The 16,515-nt window shown below is 49.3% G+C and overlaps 1 long non-coding RNA gene across 4 annotated transcripts; it reads right to left on the bottom strand.

Annotated features, from left to right (window-relative positions):
- Window positions 1-555: 555 nt before the first annotated feature.
- Window positions 556-14,039, bottom strand: LOC109516730 (uncharacterized). 4 transcript variants are annotated; one of them, XR_002168403.1, is made up of 5 exons: window positions 13,530-14,039; window positions 10,885-11,102; window positions 4,412-4,581; window positions 1,912-1,960; window positions 556-624 (listed from the first exon to the last, which is right to left on the bottom strand). It is a non-coding gene; the product is annotated as an uncharacterized LOC109516730 (long non-coding RNA). The 4 variants fall into 4 exon arrangements; XR_002168404.1 differs by having other exon boundaries at window positions 10,885-11,099; XR_002168400.1 differs by lacking the exon at window positions 10,885-11,102.
- Window positions 14,040-16,515: the final 2,476 nt, after the last annotated feature.

Genomic DNA, 16,515 nt, shown 5'->3' with positions numbered 1-16,515 from the left:
CGTTGTTTCCCGTGGCTAAATTGCAAACAAAACCAGACCACTCGCAACAAGACGTGCACCCGTACCGCATCCTGGAAGTCCAAAATAACCACTCGGTGAGGGTCACGTCATTCAAACACCAAATATGGCTCAGTGCACAAAAAGGGAATGGACGCTTGTAAAGTGTGCAAAAAGTCTTTTCTTTCGCAGCACGAATGTCAGTTTCCGTGCATTCTAAAAGTGATGCTCGGTGTGATGATGCAACGAAAGGGCGTCCCGTCGGCCCCGAAGATTCCCGACGGGCCCGGTCTCATGTCGCTGGCCGCGCGGGCCTCCAGCACCTGGCTCTTGACGTCAGACATCTTGCTGCGCACCTTGGCCATCTGCGCCTTGAGGCGGACGAGAACCGCAGAGTCTGGGGGGGAGCGGCGCACCACCTGCGGACGGTGCTCCCGTTCTTTCCTGGAGGGTAAACTGGCTGGAGGGGACACGGAGAAACGGCGGGTCGTTGGCTTTTGGCTTCCGCTGTACGAGGGGCGCGTCTGGCGCCGCTGCGCACACCTTGGCCGTGTAGGACTCCTCCGCTGGCGGCCCGGCCAATGGCGGAGCTGAGAAGTGCGGAACGCAGACAGGAGCTGGCGCCGCCTGAGGAGGAGGCAGAAGAGACAATGTCAACCGGACAATGCGTTAGATCAAGTCTGGGATTGACTTTTGACAACATTCGGGACTCCACTTCATCCGAATTTGTCGTTGCCTTTTGAGGGACGGACGGCGGGTGTTTCTTTTGACCCTTGAATGTGAAATTTAGACATGAATAAATTCAAGTGAGTAAATGCAGCAAACATTTGTTCAGGATTGCGGGGTCACTCATATTTTACATCTCCAAGAAAAGTCCTTTTTTCAGGTCAGCGATACGGCCTTGGCGACATAGTATAGAAACGTTCTGGGCATGACTGGCCTTCTTCGGCACTGGCTCCCAAAATAAAGCCCATACAAGAGGCCTCGCTGCGGGGCGGGAGAGTTGAACATTAGCGTGCTCACGATTTTTTCGACAAACACGCATTGTGTTTTGAATATGAACAACAACAACAAAGAAATTGCGTCTGCAAGCCTTTGGCCAGAGTTGCTCTCCCTTCTGATCAATTCCATCGCGTCGGTGGTCCCGCTTTGGCTTTGCGGCTTCCAAAAAGATCATCGGGGGCCTCGGCGGACTGAGTGCTGTTTACGCTATCGCACCTTTGACGTGTCAGCGTCTGTATACGAGCGTCCATTCATCTCCCCTTGGGCGTGGACCGGATGAAAGCGCCCGTGGACATTTGACCTTCCGGGAGTGCACGTTTGGGTGCCACTCAGAGGATGAACCGTCACCGACACCATTAGCGCGTCTTCGTTTTAGCCCCTAATGACCTGGCCCGCACTTTTTATTTACTTTGGCGGCACGTGAACCCAAATTCATCACGAGCTACCAAACCCGCTCGCCATGGCTGAAAATCCACATTATGTTGTGCGATCTAGCAGAAGAGAGCAAGCGTGAACAAGGAATGCCGCGGCAGAACGAGGGACTACATTGAAGGCCGAATGCGCATGATGTTACATTTGAAAGAGCGTCAAAAATGAAAATGCGCGATCCAGCCGCGCGCGGCGGATGAATCGCAACCGGGTGGGCGTCGACCCGATTGCGAAATCAAGGCTAGATTTTCCTTTACGGCCACGAGATGGAGATTGTAAACAAAGTGGACGGCGCAGGAAGTCAGCCCAAATGAGACAACAAAGAGAGCAATCCGAAAATGAGGGTCCCCATTTTTGGGGGGGAAATTGCGCTATTTGTAATTAATGCTCAATTAAACTCCAGGCGGGCGCCCCCAAATCCCTCGTAAGGTCCCACATGAGCCGCTGCAGCTGGTCCACATTGGACCGCAGAGCTCTGGTTACCTTGTTAAGGTGAACTGGCTTCCTCTCTGATCCGGGAGAGCAGTTTGGCCTGTGTAGAAAAAAAAAAAAAAAAAAGCGGGATTACGTGCAGACGGGAGAAACTTTTCAATCAGTGAAAGTATCGATCGATTTAAGGAACGTCTCAAGAAACAAACAAAAACATCCTGCTGGTCTGCTGTCATTTCGACATTTACGATTCCAAATTGAAACGAGAACACGGTTGCTCGAGATGAAAGTTTTTTTGCGACGATCTGAAATGATTTGGCTGGCAAGCATCAACGCGCTTGCACGACGACATTCCAGCGCGGGGTCGTCCACACATTGCGGCGCGCGTGTTGATGCTGAGTGAATGGTTACGTGAAGCTTACGACAGGAGCGCACGTGCGTCCCAACGCCTCGACCTAATCGCCCCCCCCCCCCCCCCTCCAAAGCAAGCCTTCACTCAGCCGTCTTCATCATCATCATCATCATCATCCCAATTGGAAAGGTCACGGGCTATTTAGTGATCACTTGAATCCGTCCAGGAGGACCTTCTCGAATCATTAATGTACTTTGTGAGCCCTCGCAGGACAAACATGGCACCCGATAGGGTGACTACACGTGTCACCGGGTAGTCACAATGATGTAAGACGTATAATCGTTGTGGTTTGTTTGTGTGTGTGTCTATATAAAAATGAGCATTTTGAAAAGCAACCATCCCAAACCTTAAATGGAGCTCTGAGCCGAGTTTCCCAGGTGCTGCAGGCCCTGCGGCAAACTCCGCCCCCCCCGTGAAAGCAGTCGTCTTCGCCGTGTGTCAGCCGGACGGCCCGTTTCACGCCCACGTCCCGCCCGAGGCGTCAAGACGGAGCCGGCGCCGGGTGACGAGCCCACATGACACGTGACGTGTCGGCGACATCGGCGGGGAGGAGGGCGGGCAGCCGAAGCTAGCTGGGGGCGCGCCACCTGAGCCTCCTTTGCGCCGCTGACAGTCGTGGCTTCCTGCGCGTGTCACCCCGACGAGAGCTGGGAAAGCAAATTGTTGCAAATCAGTCCACTCAACAGGGTTCGCTTCGACGTATCTTCTTTAACTTTGACCCTCGCCGTAAAAATCTTCACAGTTTTGTTTCGCGACCGGAACGACCCCGTGGCAGGTGTCAGATGCTTTTAGCTCGCGTTCGCACGCCGAATATGTTTTGCTTGCAGCCTTCAGGCAAGCGGGCCTCGCCTCTTTTGGGACGCTCGCACCGATGTCAAGTCATTCTTCGAGGCATTGTTATGCGACGAGCTTTCTGTTCTTATCTCATGATGATCGAAACCGAGTCAAAGGCAATGAAAAAAACCCAGAGAGACGAAGATCTTTTGAAAATGCAAAGGAGTTTAGCGATAAAGAGTCTTGGCCAAATTTGCATTGAGGTTATTTTAAAGGCTTGTTCACGCAACGTAAAATGTCAAAAAAATCGTAAGTAACAGGAAAGCTTTTTTTTTTTTTTGTTTGTTTGGGGTTTTTTTGTCCCAAAATAAACTTGTGATACGAGACCAAATAGTCCCCGGCTGTTGCATTGTTGGGCTAAAGACTTGTGGTAACAATGCTAATGACTGGCTGCTAACGAGCAGCTAATGTGCAAAGTGCCATTAGGCCGTCTTGTTATCTGTGCGCGCGTGCGTGCGTGTTTGCCCCGAGGGGAGGCTGTCGGCTAATCCGTGTTGACCGGAGGGCTCCGAGCGTCATTCCAGGTCACGGCTCCGCACCGCGGATCAACAAATTCCTCAGTGACGAAGGTGTGAGAGGAAGAAGCCGTCACACCTTCCTCATCCTCACTTCCAGGGCGGATTCGGCGCTGAATTTGTTTTGACGCGCGGCCGCAGAAGCAAAGAAAAGAGCTTTTTCCGGCTTTTCCGGGAAAAAGCGACAATTTGAATTCGTTGTGATGACGGCGCGCCGTCTTGTGACACGTAAACACATCAAATGTCAACATTTGGACTGTCCCAAAGGGCCGCGACGTTTGATGGACATTTTGGGGTCGTCATCCATGTTTTCTCTTGAGCTTCAAAATGGGGCGAAGGACGAAATATTGAGAATGCGACGACCGCGCGCAACATCGCGATGCTGCAGCGGATGCTTTTGTTTCTTGCGATCGGAAGACAGCGGCGGGGGGATTTCTTTGTCAATTGGCTGTCGTGATGTCATGATTGTTTGGTTTTGGTGATTTTTGTATGTAGATTTTTTTTCATTTGTTGTTGTGATTATATTTTGGGGCTTTTGTGTTTTGGTACTTGCTGTTGTGTTTCGTTATTTGTTTTTGGGTGTTTTGCACTTCAGGGCCAGCACTCGATGGAGCGGCCATCCAACTTTATTCCGCAGCAGTCCAAAAGGGCGGCGACAAAATCGCTCTTGTGATTGACAGTTTGGCGTCACACAGACAAAAAATGTCAACGTGGTGCGCCGGCATGGTGAGAAAGCTTTCGCGCCGTAGGACAACGTGTTTAGCTCCAAGTCGTCAACGCCACGCCGCCTTACCTGAAGTGGAAATCGCTGTGTGCGGGCCAAAAATCAACAGCGGCGCTCCAAACCGGCTCTTCTTTTTCTGTGTGTGCAGAAACAACAGGTCGCCGAGCCGCTTGATGAATGGCACTTTCTGCACGGTTTACTCTGCAGCGAAAACGCCTTGGAGTGACTCATTTTTCAGACTGAAAGAAGAAGAGGAAAGAAAAAAAAAATGGGCACGGTTGGAAGACATCACAAATATTAGCCGAATGTTTGAATGGGCCGCAAAGAAAAACTCCAGTTGATTCAAAGTGGGCCTTTTGTGTTGCCTTTTGTTTGTTTTGGCTTCTTCAACTGCACCTTTTCATACATCGAGGGAGAAAAAAAAACAAAACAAACGACAGCCTTGTTAAGGGCCTGTAAGTTTGCCAATAAGCCCCCAAAATGAGGGCAAAATTGCATCCTAAAAACAATTTTGAGTCTGAATACATCAGATCAAATCAGGAGGAATTGGGAAAAAAAAACCCAAACAAGCTGAGAATTAAAATATATCAATGTGGTGCCGTGTGGAATCAAGCCCGGCCAAAAATGTATCACCGTGACTGAATGCAAGACAATATAAAACTTAGATTTTAGAAAAAAAGACCATCTAATTTTACAAAAAACAGAGACGAGAAGGAAATTTTTGTGGGCGAAAATCCCAACTGAATTTTCCTTATCTTATGACATGATTATGGTACCGTAATTGTTGAGGCCGCTTCATTAGGGACGCTGTAGAATAAGACCCAAATTCATCAACAAATAATTCCCCCCAAAAAAAAAATTCTTTGAAAGATTGCATTGAGTAGATGCACGGAATGAACTATCCAAGGTCTTGTGACAAAGGCCAGTAAGCGTGTACCTTCTTTATCCTCGACATGAGCTGACCCAGACATTTCTGCTTTTTCTTTTTGCGAGGGGATGAAATTGCATGGTGCCGATGCCCACGGAATGCGGGATCCGAAGCTTTCTGACCTCATCTCGCACACATCCCAGATATGAGCCGAGCGACCTCTTTCCAGACTTTGGGGGTGGGGGCGGGGGGGGGGTTCATTCTTGTGAGGAGGAGCAATGAATGCGCTGCACAGGGGCTTCTGACGAACCGATGTCACATTTGGACGAATCAAACTCCCTCACGATCACAAACAATTGCGACTAAAAGGGGAACCTAGTGCACAAATATCTCGCCTTGGGCAATGAGCCACGTGCTGCTGCACCAAGACATCGACGAGGAATGAGAAGCCATTCAGGTTTTAATCAGTGCGTGTCGGATGGGCTGAGTCCTCGTACAAAGGCGGCAGTGTGAGCGTGAGCGTGGGAGCTGCTCTGTTTAGCGAAGGACCGACTACCTTTTTCTCCGTTCTTCGTGTCAACACCCTTCCCGAGTGATTACTCATTTGCCCGCTACCATGACGACAGCGCGCATGCAGTTGTACAAAGTCAACTCACCGGACTCGGATGTCATTCAAATGACACTTTGTCTATTTTAAAACAACTTCATAAATCAGCCTTTTGAAAGTTCGCACGGCTTCATGCCAACAGCCGCCATAGACAGGCTAACGAATAGCATCAATGTCTGTGTCGTACTGCCTCCCGGTGGCCAATTCGCACAGGACAGAAGGAGCAGCACGATGTCCATTGGAGTGAATCAAACAACGGCAAAAATAAAGAAATAAATGAAATAAAAAAAAATGATTTGAACAGATTAATGGCAACTGCATTCGCTTCAATAGAGAATGATGATGTGGGATGCAAACGTGGAACATTGTCCGTCCACGTATCTCAGCAAGCAAGCCCGGATAAAAAGAATTCAACATCAGAAAGTTCTGGCAGACTCACACACACACACACACACACACACACACACACACACACACACACACACACACACACACACACACACACACACGGCAGCGCCAAGTACTCGTTGCCCCGAGAGACGTTGATGAAGAGCCTCATCAGGCTTGTAAAGAGAAGATGGTCCACTTTGAAGTGGGCCTGACACTGTCCAGAAGCAAGTGCGTGTGTGTGTGTGTGTGTGTGTGTGTGTGTGTGTGTGTGTGTGCGTGTGTGCGCACAACTTAGCCCGTTTATGTCTGTGTTTGTCATTCCACAGTTATAAAGGTGGATGTAAACACCAAAGGAAGAAAGCGAGAGAGCAGGACGCCTGGTCGCAGAAGCCGTCATACGCTGAGTTAGCAAGCAGGAGGCAATTTGGGGCGCGGGGGGGGGCAAGTGAGCCAAGTCCATCAAAAAGCGGGCCCGGGCACAGCAAGCAGATTGCTAAGCCACAGATGGAACAGAAACAACAGTTTGGTGCTGAATGAGTCCACCGAGAAAATATGTAAATGTGGAAAATGCTTCAAAATACAAAACAAAACTCAAGTCATCATGACATTTAAAGCGAGCAAAACGTTTGCTGAGGGGAGGGACAAATCAAGATCGAATGTAATCAGGAGGGGGAAGAATGTGGGAGAGACGAAAGACAAAAAAAGAAAACAAAAGCGCGTATTTGCAGTTGGATTCGGGGATCAAACTAAACGCACGTCAGATTAAAAGAAAAAGAAATGCGGGATGGAACGTCACGTCAAAATCATGACATCGCGGGACACGTTTCTGAATAAACCCCCTGCGCGTGCCATGAAATGCCCCCACTCCACTCCCCGGGGCCGCTTGACGGTTATTGAAGAGGCGAGTGTCAGCGAGCGTCCCGTCACTTCGTAAGTCTTGCGGCGTCTTCCTCGGAACGGGCCTAATGCGTTCCGTTTGACCTTCCCCGCCGTAAATCGCGTGTCGGGCGGGCCTCAGATCTCGAGAGCGTGCGCATGCACGGGTGTCCGCATATTGCGCACGTGTAAAAGACTTAGCGGGAAAAAAAAAAAATTGTGAGATTAAAAAATATCAAATGTAAAGAATCAAGCGGTTTGGTTGACTCGATGGGCGTTGTGCGCTTGGTCACTAGGGGGCAGAATACAACATACGCGGTCGTCACCATCGTTGAAAAACAAAGCTGTCGTCTTATTTTTTCCCCCCAGCATTTGTATTTAGTACCCCTTTCAGATTGGATTCCTTTTTGGTTCATTTTCTTACACTGAGCGGGATCCAACGCGAAGGCTTTTTATTTCGTTTGTGTCCCTTGATTGAAAGTAATCCCATTCAGCGACGTGTTGATTTCCACTCATTATTAAGTGGTAGAGCGGTCAGGCCAGCATCAGTCAACTTCAGGTGCCAGCCCCGGGCCATCGGGCCGCTGTTTAATGTCGCACCCTGCTTAAAACTGCCTTTTTGTTGTTGTTTTTAAACACCTTATTTCAGATTAGGATTTTAAAATCCTCCAAACATTTTCTTTTCCACTTCCTGCCTGCACATGTGGCCGTATTGTAACACTTTTGTAACAAATTTGCAAGTCTAACAACAATAACAAGGCGAGTATAAAATGTCCAATGTTAATTTTGATTAGGAACTTTTGGGCAGTGGGGGTTTTTTTTTTTTTTTTTTTTTTGGGGTGCCACCGCCGTCCTGCTTCGCACGTTTGCTCCAAAGCGCAACAGCCGATTACAAGAAAGATTTGCAGCGGCTTCAGGGGCCTCCGGCATGCTCGAGAGGGGGCACTAGTGGGCCGCTCCGGAGCATGCCAGTGTGTGTGTGTGTGTGTGAGAGGGATATAAATAAATACTAGGGATAAACCTTATGAATAAGATTTTTTTTTTTAATATAAAGGGGATCAATGACAAACAGTGAAAAACTGGATGAATAAATCAAAATCTGACAGGAAAACAAAATTTGGGGAGATGTAAGGAATCAAACGCAGTTTTAAAATGACTGAAGCCATCCTGAATATTCTGAAAATCAAAACAATTGCATCGGTTAAGTAGAAATTCTGATGAAAGAAAATTAAAAACATTTGGAGATTTGCAAACAACTAAAACATTTGGGGTGGTGAAAAAATATATCTTGATGAATGTGTTTTTTTTTGTTTTGTTTTGTTTTGTTTTGAGAACAACATTTTTTAAAATTGAGTTTTTCATTTCGGGCTGCTAAAAGCTCAAAACAAGACAAATTGTGAATTTTCACAGATTAGTTTTTCCTCTCCCCAAAATTATATTATAATCAATACTTTTCATTACAGTGGTGCCTTGCCTGTCATTTGCAACAATTCCCATTTTTTTTATTATATTGGTTTGTTTACAACACAGTAATTACAATGATGCGTCAATTTTATTTTTTTAAGAGGACCATGTTGAAGACATCAAACTCGTGCCGCAAATCAAAATCTCATTCCAAAACATGTTCTCAAATTCTGTTGCACAATTTCACTTTAGGTGACATGACAAGTTTATTTGCCATCCAGATATGTCTGCTTCATGGAAGAAAACGTTCGCATTTTTTCCCGATGGAATTCAGCCAGTTGTTCACCTAACATCCAAATGTGGCATCGCGATGAAGTGGAGACATGTGCGTGCACGCTAAACCACAGCAAAGGACGAAAAACGAGGGCGACGAAGAGGGTGCACGAGTTGAACCCTCGCGGTCGTCTCCATCAGCGACCTAAATTTGCATTTAGCGTCTCATGGAAGCACGCCGAATCGCAGCAAGTGAGAAAATCAGCCTCGGCCGCCAAAGTTTGGCTTGATCGGACGAACGCGCGCCTCCGACGACGCCCGCTGAGGCTCGTCGGAGGGGAGGCTCCAGTCGCCACTCAGACGAGAGAGGAAGCGCTCGTATCTGCTTCCAATTTTTGGGATTCTTTATGGGGGGAGGGGGAGTCAAAAAATTCAAATAGGTGACGCGTGGTTTCCCTTGGACTTAAATGAGTCAGAAAGTTGGTGAGGAAACATTCACAAGCACAATCCAAAGCTAATTTTGCCCCCTTTCTTTCTAGCCACAAATGACGTGTTTGCGTTTCAAACGAAAATTATTAAAAAAAAAAAAAAAAGATTGCTGTTCACCGGGCGAGCGGTCGCCGCAGGCCGTCCAAGCCTTAATTGACATTGTCGTGCCTTTTTGGGGGGTGAGTCAGGATGAGTCAGCATCCGCACCTTCAAGGATTCGGTCCGCCCGCACGCATCTCAATTTCGTATCTTCTCTTCCGCTAAAACACGCCGGCAAATCTCATCTCGGCTTCGAGCGGGCGCCCCGGTCGTCCCGACGTTTACGTGAGGGGTTCAAGTCATTCCTCCGCGTGTCCCGCGGCCAAGATGGACGCCAGCCGGCGCGATGTCGTTACGGGGGCGGGGCTAGCAAGAGACAGGTGAGTCTATAGAGTAATTGGTTTCCTGGAGAGGATTAACTTGTCTGCCTCGGGCCTCTCCCTTCAACAATACGCAGGTAGTGTGTATATCCCCCGGTTGCCGGGGCGACAAGAATCTTTTGGCACACTCTTTGTCCCCTTCGCATAGCAAACCTTTTAGCAAGATGTTCTGCGCACGTTAATACGGACAGGTTTACGCGCTCGGAATGTTAACCTGGGTGAGCTAGCGCCGCGTTAGCATCCTAGCGCTAACACTTTAAGGCGCCGCTTTGGGTGGTGGCGGGATCAATTGCCGCGTGAACATTTTTCACCCGACCTGGTCGACGGCCAAACGAACCAAGTTCCGCGGAGCCACTTCTGAAATTTTTGCCGCTACTCTTCTGCTCTTGCTAGCTGAGTCACACTTCAAACCCAAAATGACCGACTGACTTGTTGAATTGAAGGCGCGGGTCTGTGAGACTTTTTCGCGGGTCCTCTTGAAGTAGACAAGACCGCCGAATTTCATGCCGATCGGTCAAACTGGTGTCGGGGGCTTTTTTATTTCTTTGTTTGTTTGTTTGCATTCAGGACCCCTTAAAAATCCAAACGTTTTCACCCTTTGCGCTTTGCTCGGTGACTTTTCAGGCATGTTGAGGCCCCCAACAAAGCAAATAAACACATTAGCTCCTCCGTGTAAGAAATAAAACAGGGCCGGGCCCCGAGCCGCATCGCTTTGCTATTATCGAGGGATTTCCATTTGATTGACAGCTGGAAAGCCGAGTGACACGTTCAGAAAAGGGAGGCTCGCCGCAGGGCCAAAGGCGAAGCGGGCGCGCGAGTTTCCCACCGAGCGGCCGGATGACGACGGCGGGCGGGAAGAGACGGCCAGACGCCTTCATGGCGTAAGTCGTGTCTGAACAAACTCCAGGCGAGGAGCCGCGCATGCCGTTCGTACGAGCGAGGCGAGGGAATCGCCCCGCGGTCGGCATAGTACAGATTTTCCCGTTCCAGTTGCTTTTTGACTTCATTTTCGATCCGGTCAGTTTGGATGCGTGCGTTTTTAGAGCAACTTTCTGAGCTTCCGTTCATTGTCATTGTTTTGAAAACGCTGCACTGTTCTCAGTTCTCACGGCACAGCCGATGACGCGAACGCTTGGCAAGCGCCGGCCTCGACGAGGCGGGCGAGGCTCCACCCTGACACGGCGCAGCCAGTTTGCCGCCGCATGCGCTCGCTCACCTTGATTGGGCCGCGCTTTGTTCCAATGTGAATGAAGCCATGATGGTCCGATTTACTCCGGCGCTGATGCGTCACAGGAATGTGCCACAGTTGGTTTTGCCTTGCGCGCCAACGCCCCGAAAGACCAGCGGGCGATTGACGGCAAGCCGCCCGTGAAGCTCCCGACACCGATGCGCCACGTCAACTGAAGAGGCTTCTGCTCGACCGTGAAAGTCCTGCTAAGAAGGCCAGATTCAAAATATTACAAAGCGCTCTTTTGACAACGAGCGCAATAAGACGTGTTTGTTCAACTAATGCCTACTAGAGAGTGTCAATCAAAACGCCTTCTTATCTGCGCACCATTTTTCATAGGGATGTGTACCTAATGAAGCGGCCAGTGTCAGCAAATCAACTATTTTGTACAAAAACAAAAAAAACATGGCCAACACACTCTCCAAACATGGCCGACACAATGCCAAAGAATCCACAAACATGGCCGCCACGCTGCTCCAGTGCCAATGGAGCGCATCCAGGTGTTCGTTCCTGTCAAGCCCTCATCGTTTCGTGTTCCTGAGCGAGAAAATCCCAAATTCACCCACCAAATCCGCGTCGGCTGATCGCGTGCCCGCGCGCATTGAAGCGGTTCGGCCACAAAGCCGCCGCGCGTTGGATACATTGCGAGTCGATCGGCACGACAGAATCCGAAGAGCTCGCGTTCTCCCGACCGGGTCCCGGTCCGGAGGTGGGAATAAGCGACGCCGTGGCGGATGCAGACGAGAAAGTATCGTCTCGACGATTCCAAACCGCTGGAGCGTTTGCGTTTGTTTTGCTCCGGCTGACTGCGACTCTGTGAGCGCGCGCCGCTTCGGTCTTGGATTTTGGGTTCCGGCATGCTGGAGGAAGCCGCCTCTCGCGCTGACGGGGACGCGTCCCATTGTTCTTCCGAAAGCAACAGAGGGTCAGCCTGACTGACTGCCATCCCATCGGCCCCATTAACTGATTGTTATCGCCGCTCCGGCTATGAGGGCGCAAAGCACTTCGACAGGCCGACGGCAGCGCTAACGCGTTTGCGGCCGCTGCCAGTTTGCCTTCCGGCGGCAAATGAGTCATTTGGATCGAGGAGGGCCAATTCTTCTCAACGCTCCGAATTTGTTTGCCACTCGCTGTCATTCTCAGACGAGCGGCTTGACTTAAGCGGCCCAACGGGCGGCGAAGCTGCGTTCAAAACGACGGTCCCCAGAATGGAAAACGGGCTCCTTCCCAGCCCGACATGTGACGTCGGCACGACAGCAAACCGACTTTGCTGTCGTGCGCGCGGCCGACGCACGAGAAAGCGACGAGGCCTTTCCTCGAGCGACTGGCAAAACACAAAAGGCGGCTTGAGGCGGACTCGACGGACACGACAATGCGATGATTAACGATGATTCAGCCGGATCGGCAGGACGGAGTTGAGCTGTGCCCTGAAAAGCTTTCAAATTTAACAATTGGACAATTGGCCCGGCATTTTCCCAAGCCAGAAATCATAAGAAAGTCATTCGGATATCCTGCCAGGCTTAAACGATTGTCACGTGTCAAGCAAAACCAAATGAAGGAAGTAAAAAAATGGACAAAAGCACAACAAATACAAACATGAGCTGACGTGGCGATTTCCATCTCGCCAAATATACACGTCAAATTAGGTTTGACAGCTTCTCACAAATCCCGATTTGGAGCATGATATATTTTTTTTATACCCCACAACCACCACCAATAAAAAAATAAAGGCAATTTCATTTTATAACCACTTTTTTTCTGACTCTAAAATAGAACTTTAAGTGTTTTTTTTTTCTCGAACATTCCCAAAAACCTACAATGGTGATTTTTCTGACATTTTAACAAACGAATGAAAGCCGAGAAATCCAGAATGTCACTTTTCAACTAATTACATGCCACGGCTTTTCACACAAATTTCCACTAAATTCTCAAAGTAAAAGTTCGGCAAGCCAACTCGGCAGGCTCATCTTTCAAACTCGTCTTCAAACTCATTTTGATTCTTTGGTTTCTGACTCAGCATGAGACTTCCGACTGTCTTTTTTTTTTTGTTGCATTGTTTGTTGTATGAATTACTTTTGCTCCATGTACCAAACTTGGTCGACAGCAGTTTTAGAAATACGGTTCAGTTGAGTTCAATTGCGCAGGCTAAAAAAAATAAAAAAGCATTACATTCAATTGATTTACTGCGGTTTCAGTGCAAAAAGCTGATTGTTACGACTCATGATGAGATCGCGTTTGATGGCGATGACGCGGCATGTGCAGCGCACCTCTTGGACGAAATCACTTTTTGGGGGGGTACTCTAAGTGCCCCCCCCAGAGAGCGGCCCGGGCCAGGGAGCCGACAACCTGCCAATTACCCCCGCGAGTCGGCCGAACGGCAAAGCTCGGCGGAGGCCGGCACACACAAACGGGCGCGTGCGAACTCGGAGGTGACATCATGGATATGTATGACACAAGCCGCTCGCGCAGCGCCGTGATTTCCCCAGGTAGCCCCGCTAAGCCCCGCGCGGGGCGCGGATTTGTCTGACACCTTGTTTAACACAGACGTCAAAGAAAAGAAAGAAATGAAGAAGGAGAGAAAGAAAGAAAGCCAGCTTACAACGGGGCGCTCGAGGTTTGACGGAGGTGTTCACCTCGCTTTGATTGACGGCGGGAAGGCGCTGGCAGGTTTTCGCGACATCCGCCGAAAGAGCAAGTGCGGACGGAGCCGCGAAGGCGGGCGCCCGTTCGGAGAGTCCAACGTGGTCCAAGGAGAGTTCTGGCGTGTGAATGCGCCGCCATTTTGTCGATTTCTGTCTTGACGGGACGGAAGTTGTTTCGTGATGCTAGGCTCGGCTAGTAGCATAAGAGGAAGCTTCGGTCCTCTTTTCGGCGGGTTGTGTTACGTCGAAACTCAAGCAAAAAAAAAAAAAACGGGTGGCGTTCGGACGGACAAAAATTGGAACACAAATGGTCGAGCTTGGCGCTGTCCCGGCGGGCCATTCGGCGACGCCAGACCAAAGCAATCGATCGAGCGGTCGTCCGAGCTCAGCCAACCAACGGCGCTAAAATGAGGATGCCGCCGAGCCGGATTGTGGACTCGGATGTGACCTTTTGCCGCCGAATCTTTTTGATGGCGATAAAATTGCCTGTTAGTCATTTAGATGCAGTTCTCATTTACAAGACATTTGCTTTCACTTCACGGGGAGAATTTCCCGTGGTGACTCGCAGGGAAACGGCGCCTGAGGTGGTTGTCTCACCTTTGACCCCAAGGCGCCGTTGTGCGGAACTCCTGTCAAATTTCACAAAAACAAACTCCTGTCTGAATTCTTCTGGAATACAGAAGGCGGCAGGTGTTTTGTGCGGCAAATCTTCAGCCAGACTGTCAGGTCTGGATTTTCTTGCAGCTGTAATTAGCAATAACGAGACCAAATCAATATCGTCAATATCATTTTGTAACCTGATCCATCTCACATGGTAATTTGATAAGTTTTCATTTGAACGAGATGACAGCGTCATCAGTGTCACGTCATGCTTATCGGTGACATTCAAGTGCGATTTCCACTTCAGGTCCTCTTTTGTCTTCTCATTCAAACTGAGAAGTTATCCTCTGAGAACGTGAAACTTCAAAATGATCACATTATGTGACGTTAAAATTCTCCTGTTAGAACTGATCACGTAATAAAGTGCAACAAAGTGTCACGTTTTTTTCAGGGAGCTTTTCACAGGCTAACGTGAACCTTCTCACGTTCAAACGGGAAATTCATCCTATGCTAGCACGATATCAAATTAAAAAAAAAATATTTATTTGTTTTTTCCGGTGCAGCAGCAATACGCCTTCCTCCTCGTCTTGCCTGTTACGCTCACAAACAAATGAAGAGCCGCCACGCACCGAAGATTTTGCCGACAAGGCACCTGGCAGCGCGAAACAAAAAGACATCCTGAAGACCCGTCAAGTTTCCGCTCGGCAAATGGCGGGGGTCGGGGGGGCCTCGCCAGCTCCAAATTGCTTTGCTGAGAAGACGGGCGCGGCGCAGGTAATTATGCAGACGGCGCGGGGAGCGGTGACATCAGAGCTAAAGCCCAGAGATGGAGCTTGTTAGCGGCCAGCTCCATTAAGGCTCGCCCCCGGCCCCTGGACGGCATCTCCGTTCTCTTCCTTTGTCTTCCCGGCAGAGCTAAATTGGCTTCCCCCAAGCCGCCGCGCTCATGTATATACATGGCAAATCCCCCGCAGACACGGGCAAATGCGCTCGCCCCGGCCCGACTGAAAAACCATGCAGAGTTTGGGTCAAGCGTTGGCCCCTCGCCGGCCTTTCACCGGAGCGAGGAGGCTCGGGAGGTGCCAAAAGGCACCTCTCCCGCCGCCGCGGCTGGGCCTCCTGTCTGCTGGAGGAGACAATTAGAGGAGGCGGCCAAAAAGCAATCGCCCGCCCGACTGAATCGCAGGCAGGAGAAATGACCCCAAAGTCCCTTCCCGGCAGGACTTGGACTCGCCCGCCAAATCCCGAGTCGTCATGCCTGCCGAGCGTCACAGGTGACTCGCCAATCGCCGTCAAACGTTTTTAAATGTTTTAAGTGGTACTTTTTGGTGATAAATTGTTATGCTTTTATTTTTTATTATTTCCATTTAAAAAGTTCTGACACTCATTTATGGAGGAGCAAAACGTCCATATTTCACAGACAAAGAAAGTCCACGCTTGCAAAAACTTTTGCAACATTTTTCTTTGTCCAGATTGTATTTTTGTATTGCGTTTGGCATTTCAAAAGATATCTTCGAGAAAAAAAAAAAAAAGAGTCAGATCTCATTTTCAGACATCGTTTTGAAAAGCAACGTCAAGGGGGGAAAAAAAAAAAATCCGCGTTTCCATCACTATTTTTCAAAAGAAATGACATCTTTTGCTCTCTGAAAAAAATCGCCATCCTCCGCGACCAAAGTTGGATTTCACGGCAGTAAACGAGAAGGGGCGAATCGCGCGCTCGATGACAGAGTGCAAGCGAAGGCGGAAAGGTGAGCGCCATTTTAGCATTGACGACTGGCCTACATACCGCAAGCGTGACTCAAAAGCTCAGATCAGATTGCACGGGCGGCATCGCTTCTTCTTCTTTTGTGTTGTTTTTTTTTTTTTTTGTTTTTTGTTTTTTTTTCCTTTCCATGCGTAATGGCCTCCATTTGGAACTACTTCCAAAATGCTATTACAGGCGCTTAAGTGGCTCGGTTCCAGCGCGACTTGTGTTCGCGCCAACCGCACTCGGCTGCTTTTTAAGCCGCGCGGCCGCACCGCAACGACTCGCCTCGCGCTCGGCTGTACAAAAAGGGGGTGAAGGAGGAAAACCCCCCTCCCCCCCCCCCAAAAAATGGAAAAGGGCTGATATTGGAGACGGCTTATTACAAGAATCTGTCCGCGTGATGAAGTGCAGATGGCGCCTGCCAACGCGTGACAGGCTACTGTCCGTGTCGGCGCCGCAGCGCACCTTCGAGGTTCTGAACTGATAAAAAAAAAAAAAATTTTTTTTAAATTCCAGATTAAAAAAGTGACCTTTTTTCAAGAATGAAGTTGGCCGATGACAAAGTCCAATTTTTGGACAGGGTTTATTTTGTGTGATTGTTTTTGAATTTTTCGGAGGGGGGGGGGGCGG

This window comes from Hippocampus comes, unplaced genomic scaffold (assembly GCF_001891065.2).
Source record: "Hippocampus comes isolate QL1 unplaced genomic scaffold, H_comes_QL1_v1.1 scaffold33, whole genome shotgun sequence".
Taxonomy (NCBI): Eukaryota; Metazoa; Chordata; class Actinopteri; order Syngnathiformes; family Syngnathidae; genus Hippocampus; species Hippocampus comes.
This window is presented reverse-complemented; position numbering and strand designations above follow the sequence as displayed.